Genomic DNA, 13942 nt, shown 5'->3' with positions numbered 1-13942 from the left:
CTGAGGATTATAGGAGTCCTGGGCCCATGACAAACTCTCATGCTGGAGCCCAGAGAGATATTAACTCCCGGACCTCATTCTCATATTCAGGCTCAGACTCCCACCAGAACATAATAGGAATTACTGCGTGCTCAGTGGGCAGGAGCAGTAAGTCGGACAGTAGGAGACTGCCACCTGGAACCTATGGGAAGGCTGCACAGCAATTAGGTGAGTGGTGAGGGGAGGGAAATCCTGATTGGGAGAGGGAGGGGAAGCCTGGGACAGGGGAGGCATATGATTTCTTTGTGGGGCGTCGAGAGGCAATCCTGCTTCTCCTGGCCCACCAAAACCGAAAACAAGGTTAAAGGAACCTACCTTGCACGGCCCCCTCTGACCCTTGATCCAGCTCCCAGACTGGTTGGGAAGGTACCTCTGCTCCCCTGCTCAGAATCCAGGTTAGATTGCACATCAAGCTGATGGTGTCACCTGCATATTTAATGAGGATGCCACCAACTTGGGACGGGTGTGCCTTCCACCTGCAATTTAGACTTGGAAACGCCCATCCCCCCAGTCTGGTTTCTACCAGGAGGGCGGGAGTTAAAATGGAGGCTGTGGGAACCACAACTAGGTTTCTTCTGTACCGCCCTCAATGGCATTACCATGGCTGAATGCCCCACCATCAACATCCTGGGGGATACCATTGACCAGAAAATTAACTGGACCAGACGCGTAAAGACAGTGGTTACAAGAAGAGGTCAGAGGCTGGGAATTCTGTGGTGAATAACTCACCTCCTGACTCTCCAAAGCCTGTCCACCATCTACAAGGCACAAGTCAGGAGTGTGATGAACACTCAAGAAGCTTGACACCATCCAGGACAAAGCAGCCCGCTTGATTGGCACCCCATCCACAAACATTCACTCCCTCCACCACCAATGCACAGTGGCAGCAGTGTGTACCATCTACAAGATGCACTGCAGCAACGCACCAAGACTCCTTCGACAGCACCTTCCAAACCCGCGACCTCTACCACCTAGAAGGACAAGGGCAGCAAATGCACGGGAACACCACCACCTGCAAGTTCCTCTCCAAGTCACACACCATCCTGACTTGGAACTATATCGCCATTCCTTCACTGTCGCTGGGTCAAAATCCTGGAACTCCCATCCTCACAGCACTGTTGGTGTACTTACCTCACACGGACTGCAGCGGTTCCAGAAGGCAGCTCACCACCACTTTCTCAAGGGCAAGCAGGGATGGGCAACAAATGCTGGTCTTGCCAGCAACAGACACATCCCACAAACAAAGAAAAACAGTTTTTGACAAGTGGCATCTGGGGCATTCCCCACAGTGATTTTCTATGTTACTTTTGGCCTTCCATTCCCTTTCTTTTCTATTCAGATGCCATTTCAATACTTCAATGTATCATGAGCACGTCCTCCAACCAGCCTGGGGCACTTTTGCTTGGGCAGGTTTCTTACTGGCAATTTTTTTTCTGGGGGGGTTGGGTGGGGTTGGGGGCTAATGTCGGAAAATGCTGCACACACAGTGTTATCAATATATGAAATGAACTTCTAGGTATAGTATGCATTGAAGAAACAGTTAGATACTTCTTGCTGCCTATCATGATTGTGAGGCAACTACATTATCAAAATGTCCATGATTGATGTGAATCTGGTCAGGCAAAAAGAACAATCAATGAGGGTTGGTGTAACCCCACAATGCCAGATACTGAGCAAAGGAAATTGGATAAATACTTGAAGTGGAAAAATTTGCAGGGCTATGGGAAAAGATCAGTGCATTGGGATTAATTGCATAGCTCAGTATCATTCTATGATTCTACAATGGGACAGCTGAATGGATAAGTTAGGGTAGGCTGACTGGTCTTTTTCTTCCAGACCTGTCTTGTGATCATTGCCTATCTTGTCCATCACTTCATCTGTGTAGCTGTCCAGCTGTGTAAGCTTGCACAGATGAAGTGATAGACAAGATAGGTGGGGGAGATGGTGGTGTAGTGGTAATGTCACTCGGGTAGTAATCCAGAGGCCCAGGCTAATGCCTTGGGGACACGGGTTCAAATCCCACCATGGTAGCTGGTGGAATTTAAGTTTAATTAATTAAGAAAGATCTAGAATTGAAAGCTCGTCTCGGTAATGGTGGCATGAAACTATTAGCGATTATCGTAAAAACCCATCTGGTTCACTATTTCTCTTTGCGGAAGGAAATCTGCCATCCTTACCTGGTCTGGCCTACATGTGACTCCAGATCCACAGCAATGTGATTGACTCTTAACTGCCCTCTGAAATGGCCTAGCAAGCCACTCAGTTGTTAAGGGCAATTGACAGTGATGCCCACATCCTATGAAAGAATGTGCAAGGACAGAGGGACCTGGTAGGACATATTGAGGGAGTAGTTAGCAAAGCATCTGGGATCTTGGGGTTCATAAATAAAGGTATTGAGTACAAAAGCAGGGAAGTTATGCAGAACCTTTATAAAGCTCTGGCTAGGCCCCAGTATTGCATCCAGTTCTGGTCACCACACTTTAGGAATGATGTAAGGGGTTGCAGAGAGGGTGCAGAGGAGATTTATCAGAATGGTACAAGGGATGAGGGATTTTAGTTAGGAGCTTAGGCTGGAAAAGCTGGTGTTCTTCAAGCAAAGGAGGTTGAGGGGAGATTTGATAGAGGTGTACAAGATTATGACAGGTTTAAATATGGTAGACACAGAAAAGCTGATGGTACAAGGACTAAGGGACACAGATTTAAGGTTTTGGGCAAGAGATACGGGGAGATGTGAGGAAGAACCTTTTTACGCAGCAAGTGGTGATGACCTGGAATTTGCTGCCTATGAGGGTTGTGAAAGCGGATATGATGAATGATTTTAAAAGGAAACTGGATGGGCACTTGAGGGAAATAAACTTGCAGGGCTATGGGGATACAGCCAGGGAATGAGACTGACTGGATTGCTCTGCAGAGAGCTGGCATGGACTCAATGGGCTGAATGTCCTCCTTCTGTGTCATAATGACTCTATGACTATGACTCTACATAGGAGTTACAGCACAGAAACAGACCATTTTGCCCAATTGGTCTATGCCAGTGTTTATACTCTACCAGAGCCTCTTTCTATCCTACTTCATCTAACCCTATTAGCATATTCTTCTATTCTTTTTTTCCTCATGTGTTTTTCTAGCTTCCCCGTAAATGCAACTATACTATTCACCTCAACCACTCCATGTGGCAGCAAGCTCCACATTCTCACCACTCTCTGAGTAAAGATGTTTCTACTGAATTCCTTATTCAATATATTACTGACTATCTTATATTTATGATCCTTAGTTTGGGCTTCCCCACACGTGAAAAAGTCTCCTCTAGATCTACTCTATCAAATCTGTTCATAAATTTAAAGACCTCTATTAGGTCACCCCTCAGCTTTCTTCATTCTGGAGTAAAGAGCCCCAGACTGTTTGATCTTTTCTGATAGGTATAAGCTCGCAGTTCTGGTATCATGCATGTTCAATCTCTTTTGCACCTTCTCCACTGCCTCTATCTCTTTCATATGGTATAGAGCTTTGTGCAAAATATTAATGAGCATCACTGAAGATTTGCTTGACAAACTGCTACTGCAGGTAATAAATAATGACAGACTAGACTGGGATGGAGGCTAGCCAGCAGAACCAGCAATTGAGCTTCAAACACGACAGGGACTGGTTTGTAGGACCTTGATGTGTGCAAATTGGATGCCATGTTTGCTTACAAAACATCTGTGACTTTACTTGAAAAATAATTAATCGACTGTAAAGCACCTCAGCACATCCTGAGGATGAGAAAGGAGCTATAGAAATGCAAGGATTTCCTTAATTATGAACAAAATTCCAGGGTGCAGAGGTGTGATGGTTCAATGTCCTGTAACTGATGGTGAAATGACGGGAGTGGTGGTACACAGAAGGCCAGAATTGGAAGAATGGAGATTGCTGTGAGTAGGTTGAAGAGGTAAATTACAGTTAGGCCATAGAGGGATTTGTAAAAGGGAATAATTCAAGCAGAAAGGATCAACCTCTGTGCATTCCTTATGGTACAAGTTGTTAACAAAGTTATCAATAAATATGCCTTGACTAAATGGCTTGCATCAATGTGCAATTCAAAATGCAGTTTTATAACACAAAGAGCAGGTTTTTGAAGGTGGCGAGACAGATAGTAAGGGGGACAAAATTGAGAAGAAAATGGCAGAAAGTTCTGACACTACAAGAGAAAAAGAAAGACTCTCAAAACACATTACACCCAGTTACATACTTTTAAAGTTGTACTTGCTGTGGCAATGTCGCGGCCAATTTGTGCACAGCCAGGTCCCACTAACAGCAACATGATAATGACCAGATCGTCTGTTTTAGTGATGTTTATTGAGGGATAAATAGTGGCCAGGACACCAGGGATTTCTTACCCTACTCTTCTTCAAAATAGTGCCATGCTATCTTTTACTTCCAACTGAGAGGGCAGATGGAGCCTCAGTTTAACATCTCATCCAAAAGACAGCACCTCTGACAGCGCAGCACTCACTTGTGCTCAACTCAGCACTCTGACTCAGAGGTGGGAGTGCTACCCACCAATTGCAGGGCAATAGTCAGCAAAGAGGCCTTATATACACCTTAAATGCTTAATCAGAGTTCCAATTTCTGCAATCGGCAGCTCTCCTGATTGGCTTGTGTTCTTTACTCCAAGGTGTCTAAGCTCCAAGAACACACCTAAAGTATGAATCTACAAGTAGGTGGGAAGGGAAAAATAAGCAAGTCCTTCCATGCCCATCCCAGTCTTTGGGCAGGGTCATCTCATTCTCCACCCTCATCAGTCACTAGAAAAGCCAGCTCCTGGAGAAGCCAATCAAGCTCAAATTGAAACCCAGTGTCAGGAAAATCTGGGAAGATCCTACCTGACTCCCTAAGGTGCTCAAGCAAGCTCTAAGAAAAGACTCTTTGAGGAAACCTCTGTGTTGGTCTGGATGCACTAAGAAAGGGAGAGAAAACAACATTTCAGTCAATATATCAATGCATTAGACCTCTAGGAACCAAGATACTGAAGTGTATGGAGTTTTGCTTTGACTTTTGCACCCAACAGTAACCCAAGGAGAGGCCCGAATTCTCTTTCAATGTTATGTCACGAGGTAGCATTCTTGCCTTTTGATTAGAAGCTTGCGGGTCCAAGGCCTTACACTGGAAGTTTGGGTATGTAATACAGCTGGTACGGCGGTGTAGTACTGAAGGCATGCTGCATTGTCTGGGATTTGAATTAGTCTCTCGTGTGCCCTGTTCATGTGGACATTAAAGGGTCTCATGGCACTATTCGATTAAGAGCAGCATCGCATAAAAGAAAAATTAAATGTGGGATCCTGCTGTGCATAAAATGGCCATTCCCTATTGCTTACATAATACCAGTCCCTGCACTGCAAAGTGAGTCATTGTGTTTGGAACCCTTTGAGATGATTTAGAGATGTGCAAACCATGTTGTTTGCACTGTGTAATGTGTGCTCAATTGCCATGGCACCACTTCTTATGAGTTGGCCATCTTTCCTTTTCATTTAAAAAAAAACTCTGACGCACTTTAACAGTGAGCTATTTGACACTAAGTACCAAGAATTAAATTAAGTACAGTTCAAGAGAATGCAAAGTAACCACCTCCCAAGCAATATCTCCTGAAATCGAAGGGGAAAGCAGCAAAAATAGCTCCCAGTGCAAATGGCAAACATCTTGAATTCAATCAAGGTAATCAACCAATAAATAATCATATTCAAGTTTCCTTCAGCAATGATTCAAACCTCATTGCCATAGCAACCCAGCTATGTGGGAAAAAATAGCCCTTTTTGTTTCCCTGTCATTACATACAGAATTATGAAAATGGCTAAAATTACCATGACAAGGCCAACTCACTTGGATAGGCTTCTCAAGCAGGCGCACTCCAAGAGGATTATTAGCCCGATTAAAGGGCACACAATGTAAGCTTTGGCTTTGCCATCTTAAAATTTACAATAGTTGTCATCAACCTAAATAATTGCTCTAATAGGCAACTATTTTTCATATCAAAATAAGTAGTTGTCATGTAAGGGTTAAGAAATATCTGATTTTACCTCTTAAAGGGGCACTTGCTTTATCTTATTGCATTTGGCAAGCTACCTGCCAAAAACTGTTGGGGGTGATTATAATCTAACTTGCTCTGGCAGGAAAGGGGAAAGTTCTGTTCCGTCGATCATTTTACACCCCGTCCGACATTACTCTCCATTGAGCAGTTCCTTAATGCAGAATTATTTTTTGTGCATACTCTAATGCACAAGCAAATTAAACCCAACCTTGCTGCTGCTGTGCACTATGGGCATCAGGTTCTCACTCACCAATAAAACAGGCCTTGAGATAAATCATGGGGCAGGCTATTACTGTGAGCATGTTGTCTGCATATTTGGTGGAAAAATAAAGCAGGCGATGTGGATTCAAGCCAACACTTAACTCGACTGCAATATGTCTTAATTCTCAAAGGCAAACTCCAAACTTTGCTCAGGGTTTGCTTGCACTCCATCTAGTGGCCGGACCAATATTACAGTAAAACCAACATTGCCTTTACCACCTAGAAGGATAAGGGCAGCAGATGCATGGGAACACCACCACCTGCAAGTTCCTCTCCAAGTCACACAACATCCTGACTTGGAACTATATCGCCATTCCTTCACTGTCGCTGGGTCAAAATCCTGGAACTCCCTTCCTAACAGCACTGTTGGTGTACCTACCCAACATGGACTGCAGCTGTTCAAGAAGGCAGCTCACCACCAAATTCTCAAGGGCAATTAGGAATGAGTAATAAATGCTGGCCTTGCCAGTGACACTCATATCCCATGAATGAATAAACAAAATAGCACAGGGGCCTGAAATAACACTTTGGGATCGTACTCTGTAGTTCTTCCCTCTGCTATCTTATCTGCGATGCTAACCCATTTATTTTAAACTGGTTAGTCCCTTCTGTTAAACCAACAGAGAGAGAGAGGAATTCCAGACGAACGCTTGTTAAGTCCAGGTGAGAAAGGGGTCTAGGGTTCCCTCTCAGCCTTCACCTAATCTTACCGTAACAGGGTTTACTTTTAAACACAATTTTTTTTTTAGCTCCCCCTTAGTGAATCCTTGTCCACTAACGTCCAATTATAAGGCAAAGAAACTAGCTAAACAGGTTTTCTTAGGTTTAAAGAAAAAAGGTTGAACTTTATTAAACGTAAACTCTAATTCGGTTAACGCCTAGGATATGCGATGTGCTCACTCTACCATGCATATGAGATACGCACATGCAGATAGAGACAGAAAAGAGCAGAAGAAATAAAGTGGAAAAGTTTGAGGCAATATCTGAAGATGGTTTTGGTTACTGTTCTTGGAGTTCGCTGTAAAGTCCTTGATTGTAGGTAGGTCTTGCTTTTCGTTGGGGCCCAGTAATCTTCTTAAACCTTGTTTGATGTAGGAGACTTTTCTCTCTTGAAGTTCATGTGTCCTCAGTGGGTCCAGAGGCTTGTGAGAAAGAGTCAGGGAATGGCCCTTTTGTCTCCACAAGCACTGTCTGTTAGTATGCAATTGTTTATCAGCTAAGTGTCTGGCAGCCCTTGTAACAGGCCTTCTCTTCTTCCCAGCAAGTTTAAAATCAATGTTCATATGGAAAAATTAACATCCCTCATTCTTGGCAGGTGGCAGCCTTCATGACACACTTCACTGTTTATTAGGGTTGCCAACGTTCCCGAATTGTCCTGGTGTCTCCAGGAATGAAAAGTTAATCTCTAGGGCACTGCTGCAAGCAGCCCAGGAGAAAATAAATCATAAGGGCATTAAAATAAATGTTTTTTTTTTCATTTTCTTTGAGAGTGTTTGTTTATTATCGTAATTATTGGAGTTAGGAAGAGAAAATGCTGCTTGACGGACAGTCAAGATTCATCCAATTGATTAACAAAGAGTTTGCTCATTTTCCAATTGATTATATGCCATGAGAATGGACATGACAGGCTGCCAATGGCAGCAACAAAGGCCTGGAGCTGGCAGGTCATGTGATGGAACCTCCTGGAATACATCCAACTAGTGTTGGCAACCTTAGTGTGTGTATTCCAGTATCCCACTGCATAACTTCAGGACCCTCATCAGTAAGTGCATCGGAGGAAGGCCATTCAACCTGTTCAGCCCATTCTTCCATGGATAGCTACAGTTCCCTCCATTCCCCGCCCTTCTCCCGCACAGCATTCACTATCAGATGGTGAGATGGATCTGTGCATGGTCATTCTCAAAATGAAGTGATCTTAACGACCAGAGTGAAGCAGATCCATTGGACATTGGAGGAGGAGGAGGGAGGGAACAGATGGATAACAATATTGCAAATCACAAAGGCAAGCGGTAGGGTAGATCTAAAAGAAGTTCTTGTGTAGACACAAATCCTGGGATGTACAACTGGCAGGCAAGCTAAGGATAATCTAAACGGTAGTTACTCCACATTTAAGAACCAAAATGCAGATTCAATCAAAGCATTCAGGAAGCAAAATGGATCGACTCCTGAGTTAGTAGGGGGAGGGGAGTGTTTCACTTTCCAAAGCTGAATGGTGGTTAGAATGGGTGTGGGAGCGAGTTAGGAGGTTTGCTTTGACCTTCATAACCTCAATAATTAATGGCTCTGCTTTTTAAGACATGGGGGAATATGGACATTGGGATGTTACTTTAAGAATCAATCTTTTCTCTCTGGAATTTTCAGCCATCACATAAACTCAGTCCAACTTGAGTGTGGAGGTCAGACCACATCCTCCAGCAGTACCTGCTGCAGTGTAACATACCTTAGAGACCGTAGGAGCCTGCCACAGTGTAATGTGACTACCAGGGCTTGCAGCTGATCAGAGACATCATAAAAAGCACCTTAGCCTATACAACCAATCAGCCTGTGAATGATGACATAGCACTTTTAGACCCTAGCATTTCTAAATCCATTCCCCCACCCCAACCCTGGATTAGAGCAATTCTGAACTCCAGTAACTAGAAGCAGTCCTTACTATAGGCTTAGCTAAGGCACAAAGGGCAGGAAATACATCTGCTTATAGGTTGCCATCTTAAGGTGGCAAAGACCAGTTAATTCGCATTGACAGTGTTGGTTGAGGGAGGAATGTTGGCCAGGACACCATGGAAACTCCATGCTCTTGCTTCAAATGGTATCATGGGATCTGTATTAACATCTCACTTGAAAGATGGCACCTCTCACAGTGCAGCACTCCCTCAATGCTGCCAGCTTAGATCATAGATCTCTGAATTAGGGATTGAACCCAAAAGCTTCTAACTCAGACCTGAAAGTGCAACCAACTGAGATAAACTGGCATGCGGCTACAGTAAGGTCCTGATCTTGACCGGATTGTTGAAGAATGTTCCCAGTGAAGGTTATTCTAGCTTCATGTAGTCCTTCCCATCTCATATTCTCTGATGACCTTCTATTTATCTGACCATATCTATTTTCCCAATTTCCCTCTCCTGTCCTGAAGGTGGTTTCACAAACCTTGCTGAAGTAGCTATTCTTTACACATGAGCCAATGACTTGTCACAATGCTATTCATCATGGCTGGTGGAGGAGGTGAGGAGGGTGCGGGAAGGAGGAGGGGGATGGTGAAGGGGTGGCTCACAGTCCAGTTTCTCTCCTAACCAATCAGGAACAGGATTGCTAACTGATTATTCTCATCTAACTCAGGGGTGATGCATCTACTTACTGCAGATCACTGACTACTGCATCAGATCAGCTTACTTGGAATGGAATTGGGATCAAATCTGAGGCCTACCTGATCTACCTATGGTTTTGTACACCCAAAATTCATGGATGACTTCATATTTTAGTGTCTCTGGCTTTTGACCCTTGTGGCCTTTGACCCCTGAAGGCCCCTGCAATTATACCTTGCAGTTCTCTTTTATCACACGGAACAATGCACAGACAGTGCACCTGTCCGACATAGGGTGAACCTTAAAGGAACAGTCAGCCTGATGAATGCACTGATATTATAAACATGTTTCGCTTCAGTGCAGCGTGAGGAAGTTCAGTTCTCAAAAACATTAGCAACAAGTGAGAAAAATAAAACAACTTTGAAGTGCACTTTTGCTCTCAGAATGTGGGCAAAACTGGCATTTATTGCCTACCCTTACACACCTAAGAAGGTGGTGGGCCTTCTTTTTGTACACTGCTATGCATTTTTTTATTCATTCCAAGGATGTGAACATCAGTGGCAAGGCAGGCACTTATTGCCCATCGCTAGTTGCTCTTGAGAAGGTGGTGACAGGCTGCCTGTAGGGATGGTGCTTGTTCTTATTATTGTGTTTTATAATTGAGAGTTTTAAGGGACAACCATATGCATGGGACCAGAGCCATAGGTAGGCCAGTCTGAAATAGGGTTGGTAGTTTCTCTTATCTAAAGTGAAGCAGTCAGGCTTTTATGGCAATCTGTCTGCTTTCACAACCCTTTTTCCCAGTGCCTGTAAATTATAACATTCAATTGCTTCAATTTTACTACTTGCTATGCTGAGATTTGAACATACCACCACTACTTCAAAATCAAAATCACTTACGGTATAAGCCATTGCACACATTTAGAGTCATAGAGTCGTACAGCATAGAAACAGGCCCTTCGGCCCACGGCGTCCATGCCGACCATAATGCCTATCTCTGCTAATCCCACCTGCCTGCATTAATTCCATATCCCTCTATGCCTTGCTCGTTCAAGTACCTGTCCAGATGCCTCTTAAATGTCGCTACTGTTCCTGCCTCCACCACCTCCTCTGGCAGCTCATTCTAGATACCCACTATTCTTTGTGTGAAAAATTTACCCCTTTGATCCCCTTTAAACCTCCTCCCTCTCACCTCAAATCGATGCCCTCTAGTTTTAGTCACCCCTACCATGGGAAACAGACTCTGGCTATCTACCCTATCTATGCCTCTCATAATTTTATATACCTCTATCATGTCCCCTCTCAGCCTCCTTTACTCCAGGGAAAACAAACCCAGCCTATCCAATCTCTCTTTAGAACTCAAGCCCTCCAAACCAGGCAACATCCTTGTTAATCTTTTCTGCACCCTCTCTAGCTTAATCTTTCCTGTAGTGCAGCAACCAGAACAGAACACAGTAGTCCAAATGCGGCCTAACCAACGTTATGTACAACTGTAATATGACGTCCCAACTCTTGTACTCAATGCCTCGGCCGATGAAGGCAAGCATGCCATACGCCTTCTTCACCACCCTATCTACCTGTGTTGCCACTTTCAGGGAACTATGTACTTGCACCCCAACTGCTCAACAACACTCCCCAGGGCCCTGCCATTCACTGTATATGTCCTGCCCTGGTTTAACTTCCCAAAATGCATCACTTCGCACTTGTCTGCATTAAATCTCATTTGCCAATCCCTTGCCCACTTTCCCAGTTGATCTATATCCTGTCGTAACCTTAGACAACCTTCTTCACTGTCCACTATACCACCAATTTTGGTGTCATCTGCAAACTTACTAATCATGCCCCCTACATTCACATCCAAATCATTAATATATATGACAAATAACAGAGGGCCCAGCACCGATCCCTGCGGCACACCACTGGTCCCCGGCCTCCACTACCATCCTCTACCTCCTATCACCAAGCTAATTTTGTATCCAATTTGCTAGCTCACCCTGGATCCCATGTGTTCGAACCTTCTGGACCAGCCTACCATGCGGGTCCTTGTCAAAGGCCTTGCTAAAGTCCATGTAGACAACGTCCATCGCCCTGCCCTCGTCAATCCTCTTGGTCACCTCCTCAAAAAACTCAAATTCGTGAGACATGATTTCCCATGCACAAAGCCATGCTGACTATCCCTAATCAGACCATGCCTTTCCAGATGCATATAAATCCTGTCTCTCAGAATCCCTTCCAATAACTTTCTGGCTCACCGGCCTGTAGTTCCCTGGCTTATCCTTGCTGCCCTTCTTAAATAAAGGCACAACATTAGCTATCTTCCAGTCTTCCGGTACCTCACCCGTGGCTAACGATGATACAAAAATCTCTGCCAGGGCCCCAGCAATCTCCTCCCTTGCTTCCCATAGCATCCTAGGATACACCTTAATGCGCTTCAAAACCTCCAACACCTCCTCCTTTCTGTATCTAGGAGTGATTAGAGAAGCTGGGATTGTTCCCCTTGGAGCAGAGACAGTTCAGGGGAGACTTAATATTCAAAATTATGAGGGGCTTTGATAGATTAAGTTGTGGGGACATGTTTCCACTGGCAACTGGGTCAGTAATTTAAAGTCATAGATTTAAAATAATTGGCCAAAGAATTAGAGGGGAAATGAGAAATTATTTCACACAGAGGGTAGTTAAGATTAGGAACGCTCTATCTGAAAGTGTAACATAATCAGATTCCATGGGAACTTTCAAAAGGCAATTGAACATGTAACTAATTTGGAGGAATTTGGGGAAAAAGCTGGGGTGTGGGACTAAATTGAACAGCTCTTTCAAAGAGCTGGCACAAGCACAATGGGCGGAATGGCCTCCTCCATGCTGTAAGTTTCTATGATTCTAACAGCAGCTGCTTTGTACCCCAGGGCTAGTCATGGCTTAGCTAGTAGCCCTCTAACCGCTGAGCTGGAAGGTTCAAGTTCCACTCCAAAAACTTAAAATCATCAAATGATACAGCACAAAATTAGACCATTACCACCATGTCAGCTCTCTGAAAAAAACTATCTAATTAGTCTCTTTCCCCATAGCCATGCAAGTTTATCCAGCTCCCTTTTGCAAGTTATTATTGAATCTGCTTCCGCCACCTTTTCAGGCAGTGAATTCCATGCCATAACAACTTGCTGCATTGAAAAAGTTCTCCTCATTTTGCCACTGATTCATTTGCCTACACTCCAGTGGATGGAGTGCTGTGTTGTTGGATGTGTTAATTGTGTATCAATTGTTTGATTCTATGCCGGTGTAGGGTGTTAATTGGGGTCTTACTTGACTGGTGAAGGGTTTTGAGTGAGGAGCTACATGTTTGTAATCCTTTTACTCTGTACAATAAATGTGAAACAGAGTATAGATAGGCTCCAGGACTATCCTTCCATAACAAGCTTTCTGGAGTTTAACCGGAGGTGCTGTCTTTCAGGTGAAATGTTAACCCAAGTCCCCAGATGCCCTCTCCAATGGATGTAAAAGTTCCCACGGCACTATTTCAAAAAAGAGCAATATTAATCCCTCAACCAACATCACTAAAGCAGATTGATGTCTGTGGAACTTTGCACAATTGGCTGCCACGGGTCCTACATTACAACAGCGACTACATTTCCAAAGTACTTCATTGGTTATAAAGCACTTTGAGACATCCTGAGTTTGTGAAAGGTGCTATATAAGCACAAGTTCTTTCTTTAGGCATCTCCTCTACACTGTGCAATTTCCCTGCCTTTTATTTTCGATATTGTCCCTTGCTCTCCTTTAGGGAATGTACTGTTGCCAGCATATAGTCCACTGGGCCGTTTAGTGATCTGGCATCTATTTTTCAACATGATCCTTGAAATGTTAACCCAAGGCCCCAGATGCCCTCTCTGATGGATGTAAAAGATCCCATGGTGCATGTTGACATGCCATTTAAACACATGGGGACACTACAACCAAACATGTTATGCATGTTAGGAGAGGCAGTGGTGTAGTGGTAATGTCACTAGACCAGTAATCCAGATGCCTAGGCTAATACTCTGGGGATATGGGTTTGAATCCCACCACAGAAAATGGCGAAATTCAAATTCAATTCGTATATCTGGAATTAAAAACTAGTCTAATGGTGACCATGTAAAATTCCCTTTAGGCAAGGAAACCTGCTGTCCTTACCTGGTCTGGCCAGGTAAGTCTGTGGTCCAGACCCACAGCAATGTGGTTGACTCTTAAATGCCTTCAGTGGGCAATTAGGGATGGGCAATAAATGCTAGCCTAGCCAGCA

The sequence above is a fragment of the Heterodontus francisci genome, chromosome 3 (assembly GCF_036365525.1).
Source record: "Heterodontus francisci isolate sHetFra1 chromosome 3, sHetFra1.hap1, whole genome shotgun sequence".
NCBI classification, from domain to species: Eukaryota; Metazoa; Chordata; class Chondrichthyes; order Heterodontiformes; family Heterodontidae; genus Heterodontus; species Heterodontus francisci.
Note: the sequence above shows the minus strand (reverse complement) of the source record.